Source organism: Zootermopsis nevadensis, unplaced genomic scaffold, assembly GCF_977971745.1.
Source record: "Zootermopsis nevadensis isolate Lab colony 2312 unplaced genomic scaffold, Znev_1.0 Znev_ptg000008l, whole genome shotgun sequence".
Classification (NCBI taxonomy): Eukaryota; Metazoa; Arthropoda; class Insecta; order Blattodea; family Termopsidae; genus Zootermopsis; species Zootermopsis nevadensis.
The window spans coordinates 5,327,626-5,342,189 of NW_028259140.1; the positions used below are offsets into that span (position 1 = coordinate 5,327,626).

The following is a 14,564-nucleotide window of genomic DNA, read 5'->3' on the forward strand; positions in this document are numbered from 1 at the left end:
AGACCTGAAGCTTGACTGAATGGTTCTAATGCAGGATGGAAAGAGGATTAGTAGGCATAATGACGAAGAGCAGAGACGAAAAATAGGAAGACCTGAGACTCACATATCACCGCTGGAATGAAGTAGATGATCGAATATTTATCACGAGGTGTAGAAGTGTTTGAGAGAAATATTTGTGGCGTAGTTGAGGAAGGTCTTGTGGCCTGTTGATGCTAGATTCGCTAGTTGATATTGAAATTAATTTTCTCAGAACGTTCTCTGTAAGAAAATCTTCCACCTGTTGATAAGATACGGAGAAAATACGCTACAGGCAAAGGTGTGGTAATCGAACATCAGCGGCAGATATGTCGGCATTGGTCTTCTGATTACTGTAACGCCGTGTAAGCTGTAAGTTCGTAAAAAATGTTGGATGGGAATTCTGCTCTATCTTCAGGTCTGAAGTCCACACGGCTTTACAAACCAGAAGACCATAATCTATATTAAGGTTTAGTGATGTCCACATCTGTAATGATACTTCAAATAGCCCATTAATTCAAATGGTAAATAATTCTTATAGAAGTAAAAAAGTAGGATAATTGCTGGATGCTGTCTTTTACATGATAATGCACCTTAGGTCTCCGTAAAATGTGGGGAGTTTCTTGACTAGCTGTTAGTTTCACAAGAAGTTTTTTGATTTATGAAGTTAGTTGCAGACAGAAATGCGTTGCAAATTTTGCAAAATAAATTGTAGAACGAATATTAAGCTATGAAGTGAGATATAATCCGAAAAAAAGAATAAATATGGAATGAGACCAATGCTGATATGTTGGGAAGGCCGACTTTCTTTTAAGCAGAATGTAGGAAATTAGCAAGATTTGAACTTGGCTACATGCGAAAAATGGGATGAACAAGTTTTGAATCTTCAGTCTTCAGTTGTGTTTGAAGAAGAAGAAGTAGAATGGATGAGAAAAGAGAGGTCACGAAGACAGAGCGATAGGGAGAAAGAGAGAATTATCTAGCCACGAGCCCGGCTGCAGGAAACAGGACTGAGATATCAGGGTCTCCGTTCTTGATTAGAAGTCAGCTTCAAGACAGGCCCACAGCTAATTGACGGACAGGCCAACAGCTAAGATAAGGGACTCCCCGAAAGTCGCGTGCACTTGAGGCGGGTGCTATAAGTGTGGTGCGATTATCGCGTGCGGGCCACGCCATCATGCGGCAGCACGCTGCACTTCCTTCCTGCCGCTGCATTACCGTCATTGATGTTTCTCCATGAGGCATAGTTTTGCTGTGGATAATCGGAACGATTTCTGGCACCAGCTCGCTCGACATAGGAAGTGGTCTGTGGGTCTGTTCTATGGCTAAGCTTCTGTCTACTTGTGTTGACTGCATTCTTCTGACTCAATATGAGGTCTAGTGGCGCGCTTTTCTAACCACGGCAACTAGCCTTTTGCTTCCATAAAAGACGGGTAACTTTTTAACTAGCTGAACGGCTATTAGTTTCTTATTAATGACTCCGCTCTCTTAATTTGAAGACATAACTTTAATATTTTTCATCCTGCCAGGTAGACTGACAAGTATGAATATATTATACATATGTGATTTTATATGGGTAGATATTTCACGACAGTGTTCCACAATTTAATCAAATGTCCACCATTGGAAATTAATTTGGGCTGACACTTGCTGAATACTATTCTCTTATTTTGGCTCTCAACGAAGACGGACTTGATTGATTGTGACGCGACCAGCTGTTGGCGCTAGAATTATTTGCTGTACACTACTAATTGGCGACTAATGTAGTAGACAGGAGCTTATGTGCTGTACGATTAGTGTAACCAATTAGCAAGCGTCAACTGCCCTCCGTCTGTGGTATGATGATGCTGATACACCCCGACTACAATGTACGTTATATACAATGGCAGCCATTATTGTTTAAACGCATGGATCTGGCTGACGGTAGCTACTGTGTGCAGAACAACCACAATCGATATGGATCTGTGGATATGTTCCCGATATCACGACGGTGGACAGGCACTCAGGATCGCTCCACAAAAGTAGACTCTCTGTTGTGTCCAAGGACACGCCGTTTCTGTGCTGCTCGGTTTAGTGAACATTTTATTATTATTATTATTATTTAGTGTTCTGTCTGACGACAGGTCCATATGAACAGGATCCTTCCATCCTTTTCTCGGACTGGGACCTGTTCATATACGTTCTTGGCAGATGATCCAGAAGTGGTTTGCCATTGCCTTCTTCTGTGTGTGAATGGAGTAATTGTTGGGATGCCACGGAGAAACCGGAGGAAAACTCCGTGTTGCCTAGACCACGGCCTTGCCCAACACAAGTTATAAATTCGGGCACCGCCGGGAATCGAACCCGAGACCCCAGGATTACAAGGCCAGCGTTCTAACCGCTAGACCACCGTGGCGGTTTAGTGAACATATCAAACTAAAACATATTTCTTTTCAAATGTAAGAAGTTATTTGATGGTCAGTTATTGTAAGATGAATAACAGTGTGATCATCTTGGTATCAACATTTACCATCGTAACTACGCCTGTCGTAGGAAAGCAGACATGAAGAAATGTGTTTCTAAACGTTAAAGTGCTGTAACCTGTCACTGAGTCAACATAATGACGTAGCAATGTAACATTGGTCACGATTCCTACCGGGATATGAAAAGTAATTATGTTCGTCTTTTGTGGAGTACAAGTTTAGAAATAACCGACAGAGATGCTCCTCGTCTTAAGGGAAGAACATAGGTCGATACGTCTTTATTGGAGCATTCCTTATTGGTCTATCAATTTGACTTACGTATATGTGTACTTGGCTACATGTTTCGATGCCATACGCATTGTTCTCATGCCTGAACCATCCTGTAATAGGTTGCGTAGTTGTTTAAATAGTGTCCCTATCAGTACACGACTCATATACGTTTAATATATCGTAAATCTATAGGCTATATGTAACATATAAAATTCATACAGGGATAGCATTAGAACTACGAAAGCAATACTAAATGTTCAAGGCCTGTGGATGTTGCGTATTGAATTGAAACGTGCAACCAAAGACACATATTCTTATGCTGAATAAGTAAGCTGTGCAGATGGAAATAAACGTATTGTTGTTTATAATTTGTGTTTTGCACCAGATATCCTTGTGATCAAATCAGTGGTACTGAGATGGGCGGGGAATGTAGCGCATATGACAGAAATGAGAATTGCGTGTACTTTATAGTCTGAAAATCTGAAGGGAATAGAGCAGGACACTTGACAAGTTTAGTGTAAGATTGGTGGATAATGTTAAACTAGATCCTAAAGAAATAGGATGTGACAGTATAGGATTAATGGCGAGCACTTTAAACACGAAAAGAAAAATCCGGGTTTTATAAAAGCGGATAATTGCTTGACTACCTGACCGCATTTAGCTCTTCAAGTTGGACTGTGCTGTGTGGAGTTTGTTAGACGAAGAGAAGATTACTTGTATAAATTTAACCTGAGAGATTTATATCAAAGTATCTCACTTTCATTACAAACAAGATATTTTACGCTCGCTAGACAGAGTGTGTTCCTCCATGTGTGGTTACATATCATCCTTTTATGATGAGAGTGAGTAACTTTTAGCAGATAGTGTCAGCAAACAGTGACTGCAATAATTACTGTCGAGACAGTTGACTGCTAGATGCGTCAAGAGGCCACCGTAACATTACACAGCTCAAACACTTGTTGCGGCTAGACCAACCACGGCAGTTACCACACATGAACTCCGGTGCTTAAATACTTCAATCCTCAACATTTTGTTTTACTTTTCATTAAAAATTATCGTTAATCTCCACCAATAACAAGGCTTGCCCCTGTCCATTAATACATACGTTCGACCAGTCGGTTTGTGTAGTAAGACATTTTATCTCCAATGTGGGCCCATTCACACAAGGTGCTAACGGCAATTATTTCTTCCAGGTTAATTTATAGGTCATCGCTACATGATTAAAAACAATTAAGAAGGCAGCACAAAATACATCGACGGGCCCCATGTGGAACGCGGACCGCACCTTGTCAATTTATACTGTACAAGGTTAATCAAATATTAGAAAAAGCCACAGAGGTCCTCAGATATTGCTATGGGGATGAGAAAGAATTTATTCTGTGGAATCAGCTAAGTGAAAACAATACGAAAAATAATTATGTTAATATCGTGTTGCTGAACCAGACGAACAAGTAAGTTTCCTTAAAAATTCTTGTCCATCTGCTTTCCAACTGGTATTTTAATATCTGTTTTTGTGTGCGCCTGCCACACCTATTATTTATCGAGTACCTCTCAATTTCCTCAGATAACACTGAGCACTAAATATTTATGTAATAAGGCAAAGAGTTTCACGAGCTACTTAAAGTGTTCCTATGAAGCGTTCACGTTAACAGTGTTAGTCTGGTTAACACGGTTAATATTGATCGCACACTGTGCGATGGTGATGCTGCTCCATGACAGTCACTTTCCAGTCAGAGCAGAGGTCTTCAGAAAGTAATTCTCGCTCTAAAGAAAATGAATCCCTGAATTATCTCAAGTCCCATTCAACGCAAGACCGTTACAATTACAGCATTAACCCTGGAGCCAAGTTTGAACAGTCGGTGACAAGGCTAGTGTTTAGTTAAAAGGAATTTGAGCTTTCATTTCCGGAAGTTATAACCTTAATTACCCTCCCGAGAACAGGGATTGTGGATTAACTGTATACTGCAGAATCCTACTAGCGAAGAAAATCTGTAGGACGTACAATTTCTGTTAGGAAAGACGTTAAAGTCAAAGACATTTTATAAGATGGAAAATTTATATCTTAGATGGAAAATATTGTGTGAGCCGGTTTCCTTTTACTTTCTCTGAACGCACATTGAACCGTGCAACATAAGCGTATAAACTGATGTAAGTTCGACATTATTCTTATCCAAAGTTCAATTATGGAATGTGATTTTTGTTTTACAATATGAAAGTTTGATGAGCAACGAAGTTATCTGTCTCATCTGTTTTTAGATTATGGTATATGTAACCACGGTTTACGGTACATAATTTTTATAAACTTACAAAAGTAATATGATAATTATTTTAATAAAAAACTGTTGAAAGGTTAAATTTCACAAATAAAAGAGACTTTTTGCAAGAAAAGTCTTTTGGCTATTGTACCACACTTTGACATGCAATCAATTACGAACCGTTGTCTTATTTTAAATCCTTTAAGATCAGTTGGTATATGTTGATTAGCGAAATAATTCGTGTTTATTCTGAGAATTATATGAAACCTGTAAACAACTCCGTGAGTAGAATTTTTAATGTTATAGCAGGTGTAACATGTTTTTAACACTTTGTTTTAAAGGGTTAAGAGAGGAACATGTGAGATTTTCAGTGAAAACTAAGAAATAAATTAAAGCCGATTTCTGCAATTCCAAATTCTGCAGTATATCAGGGATTTCTCTCCACCACCTGGAATTCTGCTTACAGCAGTTAGAGGTGTTCGAGAAGCATGCAGTAAGGGGTAAGGGGTAGTGATTCTCCCACTAATTATGTCATTATAAATTGCCACCCGTCCTGTCACTCAGTCACCCTGGTGACTGATCAAGAAAACACCCAAACCAAAAGTTGTGTGGAGATTGAATATATCAGCGTACAAGATGTTATCTGAAGCATATTTTAAAATTCTGAGACTCAAAACGAAAAGATCCAATTAAAAACTTGTGTGCCCAGATCCTGGGCCAATTATGTCACGAATTACACAATGAGGACTGATGTAATGTAACTTCAATTTCGTAACCCACAGAATAGCATTGGTTATTGACACTAATAATCAAACTATAATTAAGTTTAGCTAATTAGAATACTTCAGCAGTACTAACAGTCTACAAGTATGTCTGTTAAATTTTTATATTAATGAGACACATTCAACTGCGCCTGTTTATGTAGGCCTAGGGTTGTCTCTTCCCGTACACTTCTTGCTCTGTTCAAGATTGAACATGTTTTATTTGCTGAAGGAAGAGAGAGCTTTTCATTTAAAAAGCGTAAGTGTTTCGGCCTGTGTTAGCTCCGAACGCACAGACGCGCAATCACCAGAAGCTGCTGTTTAACGCGTCACACGATCACTGTACAGCACCACGCCTGCGTTAAATAATGGAATGGATGTGTGACGTCACATTATTTAGTATTAAGAACCTCAATATAATAATAATAACATGGCGCTTTATTCTACTGTCTACTACGATTCATCTGGTAATAATAATATGATTAATTAATATGAGAAGCAAGTAGTAGAAATGTCGGACTTTTTAAAGAAACTTAATTGTTCAGTTTTATTGATATTGCAATTTTTTTTATCGAGGCCCACTCAACTGTAGGACTTCTACCACTAAACTGTGTTTCTAAATTATGTCAGGTTTGCTGCTGAATTAAAATGCAATGTTAGAGTGTTTCTCAGTATCATTGCTATTCAGATTCAACGACATGGTACAAATGTTTAATGTCGGCTTATGTCTAATCTATCGCTCCGATATTTTAGATTTGTTCTTTTCGCCAAGCTTGTTAAAATGCAGTCACACTAGCATTATAAAATATTCTCCGCATATAGTAATTTGTGCACATTTCATTGTTATACTACGGTAATTTTTAATTTTCAAATAAGCATATATTAAAATAGTTTACTCGTTTTCAAAAATGACGCTAGGTGTATGTTGGCTCTTGGGTGTAACAGAAAAATTATTCTTAGCTCAAGGGAAGTAACACGTTGTCGCAACCTGATGTAGACACTGAAAGCTTACATTCAGAATGAGACATTCAAGGTAATTCGTGGCGAGATTCAACGCAGTCAGTCGCGTAGATTTAGTTTGATAAAGTATTAAGTTTTAAATATCGATATTACCTGGAGCTTCTGTTGTGGGACCAGACCTCCGAGCAACTTATGGTCTGATGGTACACTCCGCGTGGACCGCGAGCTGATTGGGGGTCGTAAATCTTCTTCGGTGTCGTCGTCGTAGCAACTAATGTCGGCTCCAGCAGCTCGACCTGAAGACCGATAACCCAGTGTTATCAAGGAGAAAAGAATTGCCTACTTTTGGAGTACACTGAAATTTCGAAAATTTCCTTCGCGCCACATCACGGTCGGTGACGTCAGAATGTTTCTCATACAAACTGTGGACTTGTATACCATTGTTACTCGAAAGGAATAACAGATGTAACAATGGCAGCCTGTAATTATATTCATAATATAAACGTACAGTTTGCTGTACTTAAATTAGAATGAGATTTGTTTTTATAAGCTGTAACAATTTTAAGAAAACTCTGTTTTAAAATTCATTCTGCTTTTTATGGAAGTAATATACATATATACACTTATATCTTCCACCTAGTGAGTAGGCCTAGTCCTTTCGTACAATGAAAAGGGCTAATTCACATTCCTCAAAGCAACCATTGCGAACTCCATTCGGTCCTTCAGGGACTTTTATGAAGTCATGAGTGGACAAGACCGTCATTAATTTTCAGCTCTGATGAAATAATTGGCTTAGTATTGCTGGGAGAGGTCAGAACCCACTGGACGTTTCATTTAAATGGCATTAAATTCCAAGCCTCTTTCGCTTCTAATTCAATCGCAATGGAACGCATTTTAATGCATATCCAGAAATTCGTCCAATTCTTCAAATACACTAATTCTATACAAACAACAAGCTCTTTGAGGAGGAGCTAGTAGCGTCAGGCACCGAGTAAGTTAGCACAGCTGTAAAACTTCTGATTTCCATTTTGGAGACACAAAGTTCGAATCCGGTAGACAGTTCGGCATCTTGTTTACTTACAGCTCCATCACCATTACTGTCAGTCACTGCCGCTTTATTCATTCATTGGGCAAATTGACGGCTGCAAAGAGCCCCCTGATTTTAGGGGCCCTCACTGTGAGTGTGTCGGCACCATATGATTCATGTATCTGGACAGTAGACTCTCAAATAATGTACAAAGTGTTTCTCATTTACCGTTTGTCATTGTATGAGTCCGATTTAGATGTAAATTGTATACCATAAGCAGTAAATTTAAACCAAGATAGGGGTCTGTAATCCTTTCCAATCTTGTTCGCTTCTGATAATAATACATTTTGTACTGGTTTCAAATTGTAATGTCGCGCCTTTAAGAAGGACGAATGAAGATAGATCAGGCCCCAAGATGATAACTTTGCCCAGTGCCCACATTTGTCTTCAACCTTACCTGCCCCCAATACTAATCTGCTATTACTATCAGGATAATCAAACATCATGTCTCTGAATGATTTGAAAAAAGCAAAAATAGAAGAGTTGGAACCTATAAATTCACACGTGCTACAGAGTGAACACGTGGTTGATTATTGACCTGTGGACGTTGTGGTCATTTTGCCAGCCAGTGATTATCATTGGAATGGAAGTGATTCTGTTAACTTTGTTGTGTTTATGGAATGATGACGGATCGATGAGGTAATTCTCCGGTCATAATACGCTACACTGGGATGTGGTGGCAGTACGGAAGGGGCACGAGAGGGGATGAGTGTCGATCACAATTTGCAGTAACTGATCCTGTGCTGTAGCAGACATGTATTCCAGTCAATGTGTTGTTTACAATAGCGTTACATTGATGCCATACTGTGCAATGTTCTGGGTCACTATTGCTGGTCTAGGTTTGTTCTGCGTTATCCTCTAGGCTAGAGACATGCGAGCTATAACCGTAAGTCAGACGTATGTGCTATATTTCAGCTACTGATTCTGAATTTGTTCACTATTTTAAAAATAGAACACACTTCTGGAAAAACATGGGTAACAAATAAATTGGGATACTGGAAACGACCCGTTCTTCAAGTACCTGAGCACTGTGGGTCCCAATTTTTCGTTGATTTAATCTATAGACATTTGGTAGGACTCCTTGGACGAGGGATCGGCCCGTCTCAAGGCCCCTACCCGTACACAGGTCAACACAACACAGAAAAACGCGGACAAACATCCATGGCTGGAGTGGGATTCGAACCCACGGTCCCAGTGACCAAGCGGCACAAGGCCAACGAATCAGAAAGCGCGGCCACTGCGGACCCCAATAAATAAACTTAACTTTATAAAATCCAAAATTGCACGGGCCATAATTTATAATTCCGTGTGAAATCACTAGCAGATGCATTACATTTAAATACTAATGAATAAAATTTCATCAATTACAATCACAACATTTAAAAATTACAACATGATTAAAAATTTCTTTGTGACAGAATGTTTCAATAATATTTGCTAATTCTATGGAGGTAACGCTTCATTTACAGAAGTCTGAAATTGTATAGGCCACTGGAAACACTATAACAGGCTGTTGGACTACATAGATTGTTTATGCAGGTTTGTTTTAATAAAATCAGGCTTATTTGTAGATCCCCCTTAATAACGGCTGTCGTTTTAAATTGGCAAAACTTCACTTGAATGTCATGCAATTACAGAACTGCTAAATCAGAGTTTTCAATGAAAATGTAATACTCAAATTTTTCTTGAATTTAGGAAAGGAACAATCTACAGGCATAACCCTATCTATTCTGTGTTGGGACTTGCAGCACATATTTCGTAGACGCAAACAGGGTCCCTTCTTTCAACAGACAGACTTTATACAGTCTACTTCATTATGACAACACGAAGTCTAAAATATTTACATCGTTTCCAGTGTTGAGTTTGCATTTTGTACGGAATTGCAGGTATACTGAGGCGCATGTTAATCAGAATCTGTGCGTAAAAGGTACTGAGTCTTTGTTTAGCTGCGTTTATCAAACAGTGGCGTCTATAATACTTAGCCTATTAACGATATGGATTGTAGGCAATGCAAGTAGTATATTGCCAAACGTACCTCTATTTTTGATTATCTGTAATAGGCTCCAAGTGTGTTGGCCAGTTGTTGGATCCGTGCGTTTTTGATGATGAACTTGTCACAAGATGACTGCATGTCCCGTACTTTAACGCAGTACGTGTTTGAAATGAGGCTAGACACCACGAAAGTTGCCTGTCACTTTTTTCTATCCACGCATATATTCTCGAATAAAATATTGTTATTCATTTAGTGAAATTTGCGTCATATGAATAATATCGTCTCTAGAATTTCACTAACTATATCATTGTCAGATAGGCGTTTTCCTATTTCAGCCACACGAACACTCTCCCGGTTCTCTGATGTCCAACTGTGGTGTCTTTTCTGCGAATGCAGCAACTGAGTGATTTGTATAAATAATGTGCTGCAGATAAAGTTTCGCCTTGGCAGTGAGAACGCAGCACTTATTGCAGAGCTGTTGGGAATTTACACACTGCGAGACCTCGTGAACGTTGGTCGTTGGAAGAATGAACGGACAGAGGGAAGAGAACTGGCCCGCGAAGTGCGAAATTCTTGAACCACTGGACCGTAAGAAGAGTCTGTTGCTTGAGACGAAGCAACGCCCCCTGACATGCGATGCAGCACCCACTGTCGGCATTTTCTTAGGTTTCCCGTGGGTTGGGGGCGGCTCCTGGCACACGCCTCTCGGAAGCCATGTGACCCGGGGTCGTTATCTGCCCCGGCACGCCAGCTCGGACGGGGCCCTTATCGCTCTTCCCCCCTACCCCACCACCACGCCCCCCCTACTCATAGGTTTTCTCAACCGCGTGTTCAACCTCCTTGAGGACAATATCATATTCGATTGTTCTAACGAGGTATATTTTGTTACCTACGTTTAGCGCTGAGAGTTCATTTTGAAGTCTACAACAAACTTGCACAAACAACAAAAGCTTTTGTAGAAGATTGCATATGTAAACTAGAAACCGACGCTGTTGGTTATGATAATACGGAAACACAGTGACGGTGAGTGTCCTTGTGCGGAGTAGTGTTCTAATCCCCTTGAAAAGACCGTCCCGACACAAGTGGACTAGGGGCCTGAGGTACATTCTCCTCCACTCAGGGCTTGCACCTTGTTCGCAGATTTGGAAACGCTTATACCCAACCTTGAATAAGGCGAATGCATCATGATGGTGTAAAGATTAGAAGATATTCTTAGCATCATTACTATAATAGTTAGCGACTAGTCAGCTTCAAGCTCCCGCAGTCTTATCCCAGGAGTGTAAAGCCGATATCTCATCTCCATAACTCTGCAGTTACAAATTAGGCAATTATGTGGATGAAAAAGAGATGAATAAACTACGAAATTACTTAATGAGGAATGCACGTCTGTCTGTATTATTATAAAAGTAAGATCAAGTCGTCTACTTGGGATAAATATGTAAAGGATGTGATAAAACGTGGTGGGTAATTTATTTGAATGCGACTTAGTTAAAATCCGAAATGAAATTAAAGGATAAGATTCAAATGGAATTTTGAGAAGCTCTGAGCGTATGATCATAATTAAAATAGCTGATAGGAGGTTTGGTGTTAAAGAAATTATGATCTAAAGATCTTATTGCCTGGAATGAGATTCTTCATAATCCCACTTTTCTTTGAATTTTCAATTTGAAAACAGATTAATAAAATAACATTTAATTTCTTTCAATACGTGTGTGTGAAGTAGCTGTGTTATTTTAAATCTTCATATTTATTTTAGCGATTTGCTTATCACAGTTTCATTATTCTGCAGTGCACAATCATTAATACCATCATCATGGTGATATTTTCCAGTAGGGATAATGCTGTCAAAGATTTTATCTTTCATTGAGGTGGTTTATCATTGAATGGAATATTCCTTCATCTGTAACAAACAGTTTCATTGGGTGTTGTTTTCTCTCTTTTTCGGTTAGTAACTTTTTCTGATAGTTTCGTTCGTTTGTACTTTAATTCGAGTATTTGATTTTAACTTATAATTATTTATGATTCGGTCATACAGATGTTAACATTTCACGACTCTTGCATACCTTGTTGATGGAATCAATGAAATCGAATAGCCCCAGCGTCAAATAACGTAGTGTGTTGGCGTTATAACTCTGGTTGGTGAGATCACTGTACTGTACCTTGCACAGCAGTTAGTTAGTTAGTTAGTTAGTTGTGCGTTTCTCCCACAATGCCACGAGACAATGGTGTGACTGCCGCCTGCCTGCCAGGAAACTGATGTGACCCTACATCATAAGACACGGCGTCATTAAGTTTCTAGCAGGTGAGGTCTTTTGTTGGGGTCTTCCTGGTCCAGGAAGCTGTTAACTTACTCGGGCAGATTACGCGCCAACGCAACCGTGCATTCTAAACATTTTGTAACAAAAGTTTCGAAAACATTTCTACATGGAATTTGTTAAATAGTTTACACCTAAGGAAAGGCAGTTCATGATATAATCTACAACTTCTCCCACTAATCAATGTTAAAGACACATCCATGCGGATATTTTATATTATAAATCAATTTAACGGGAAGCTAATTTAATTATTTAAATTGCAGAAAATACCCACATAATATCTATCTAATTTCATGGAGCAGAGTTTTTCTTGAGAGGCTAATAGTTGGTCAGATATTAAAAAAGTTATCCCTCCTTTTATAGAACTCAAAGATTAATAACAGAATACCAGAAATCTCTGTCCATACCCACATAAATCTAGTCCGTGCCGTTATATCCTGTTCCCTTAAAATTTATTTTAATATTATCCTCGTATCTATACTTAGGTCACCAAAGAAATATATTTCCTTCCGATGCGTGTGGTTAAAATTTTGTATGTATTTTTCATCTCGGAGAAACAAACAGTATGTTCCTCCGAAACGTTTATTTACCTAGACGTCCACACGGCGTTACAACCCATAAGACCAGTATGGCAGTTTTCCTACCGCGAGAACCTCAGATGTAAGGTATTTCTATAAGGCTTATGGAAATTTCGGAGTGAAATTAAATTGAAGATTAGAAATTGTTATTTCTCTTTGAGCCTTTCGTTCAGCATATTTTTATCAGAGTAAATCTAGGCATCTACTGGGGCTTAATACTGATTCCAGGTTATCCAAATGTATTTCAAACGGGAGAACATTTTCTCGCATTCTGAAATATTTATCATTTACTCTCTGAGTGCTTATTTTTTAAGGTCGTTGTATAAAATAGCAATGATTGGTATAAATTAGAACTTTATAAGCAGAAATGCTATCACTCTTAACACAGAAGTGTGCGCACTGTACAGGATGTAGCACCATTTTTAATTCATGATACAACGGTTGGTTACGTAAATAATGTTGACAAAGCTCAGATATAAAAAGTTTGATACAGACAAACACGCATTTCATTTTTATGGGATTCGTTACTTTAAACTCCTCCTACTTTTGCTGTGGTATCGCACGGAAATGGTGAAACATATTTTAAAACATTCACATTCGAAGCGGGTAGGCAGAAGGGACCTCTGAAACTTGGAAAAACTACCAGACTGCACGGTGTTACAACTCAGAAGACAGCCATCTCAGTTTATAGGCATGTTATATCTATCCACCTTACTTCAATTTCTTAAAATAATCAACGGGTTTCGAAGAAACTTGGTTTTTACAATAAAAGCTGTCGGATGAATATCCCCGTAATATGCTCGGTAACACGTTTTAGTCAGAAATAAACAAAGCGGCGTATAACACAGAAAATTGGCATTACTTAAAATACAAAAGTTTCTGCGTGTCATACTGTGAGTCTCTAGGTTCACAAGGTTTGTCAAGGACGAATTTGTATTGTCAACAAATGATCGTCAGAGTATGAGGAGTACAAAACAACAAAAGAACTCATAAAAAATAAGTAGTCATTTATTCCATTTGAAACAAATCTTTGAATTTTATACGGAACGGTAAGTTTTGAACCAAGATCCATAGACACCAGTTCTATTCCATATCAACTAAATGCTGTCTCATATAACCCCTTGTTGCTGATAAAGGAATACATGACATTCATACTACGTTTTTCATGAAAGGATTGTCTGCAAGCATTTTGAACTTGTTTTGTGCTTTGGAAACCATGTAAGGTTCAATAATTATTCAGGCAGGAGTGAACACAGCGTTTGTAGGCGTTGTTTGAGATAAAAGAGAAAAGATTTACCGTGTAAAAAATAGGTCTATATGGTAGACCTACACGTATTAGTAGCATCTACAGGTAGAACTATATTAATAATTTATCACATGGTATCATTTTCTCGGAGTTATGTAAATGAGTTCTACTTGAAGCAAATTTAATTTCAAATTATTTATTGATTTGTCGTATATGTAACACGACAAACGTAACCCTAAATGTTAATTTAAATGTTCATGCAGAGTGTCAGTAGTATATTGGCTGTAATTGCCAACATTATTTTTGGTCCGTTTGCAGCGGAAAATTTCAGTAATGAGCCTAGCAGCTTTGTCACATCAGTCTGTCCAGATGTAAAAGTTCGAGAGCCGCTAAAAGCTTTTTAATGAATTTTAGATTTGGGAATTTTTATTGAAACTTTTGAGTACTTTTAAACTGCGGTTAAAAACGAATGACAGTAACGAACACCTTACGTTAAGATAAACGTAGGTTTACAAGCGTTTTGTGTAAGGAAATGTGTTACAACTGACTGTGTTTCAAAGCGGACCTAAAAATTAAAATAGTATTCGAGACACAGTTCTATTTATTTTGATAACAATCACTA

At 38.5% G+C, this 14,564-nt stretch overlaps 1 protein-coding gene and 1 long non-coding RNA gene across 10 annotated transcripts in view; one reads left to right on the forward strand and one right to left on the reverse strand.

The window, feature by feature from the left end:
• LOC147874453 (uncharacterized) overlaps positions 1-14,564 on the forward strand; it is a 290,349-nt gene that overhangs the window by 124,760 nt on the left and 151,025 nt on the right. The window lies entirely within an intron of this gene.
• Positions 1-14,564, reverse strand: part of pros (homeobox protein prospero) — a 140,037-nt gene that overhangs the window by 105,923 nt on the left and 19,550 nt on the right. For 7 of the 9 annotated variants that reach the window (XM_087344915.1, XM_087344922.1, XM_087344919.1 and 4 more), the window contains exon 2: positions 6,877-7,019. The exons of 1 other annotated variant lie outside the window; for it this stretch is intronic. The gene's annotated coding sequence lies outside the window, so the exon portion shown is untranslated. Of the gene's footprint in view, positions 1-6,876; positions 7,020-9,845; positions 10,374-14,564 lie in introns of those variants that run through there. One more of the 9 variants, XM_087344916.1, reaches the window with a different exon arrangement.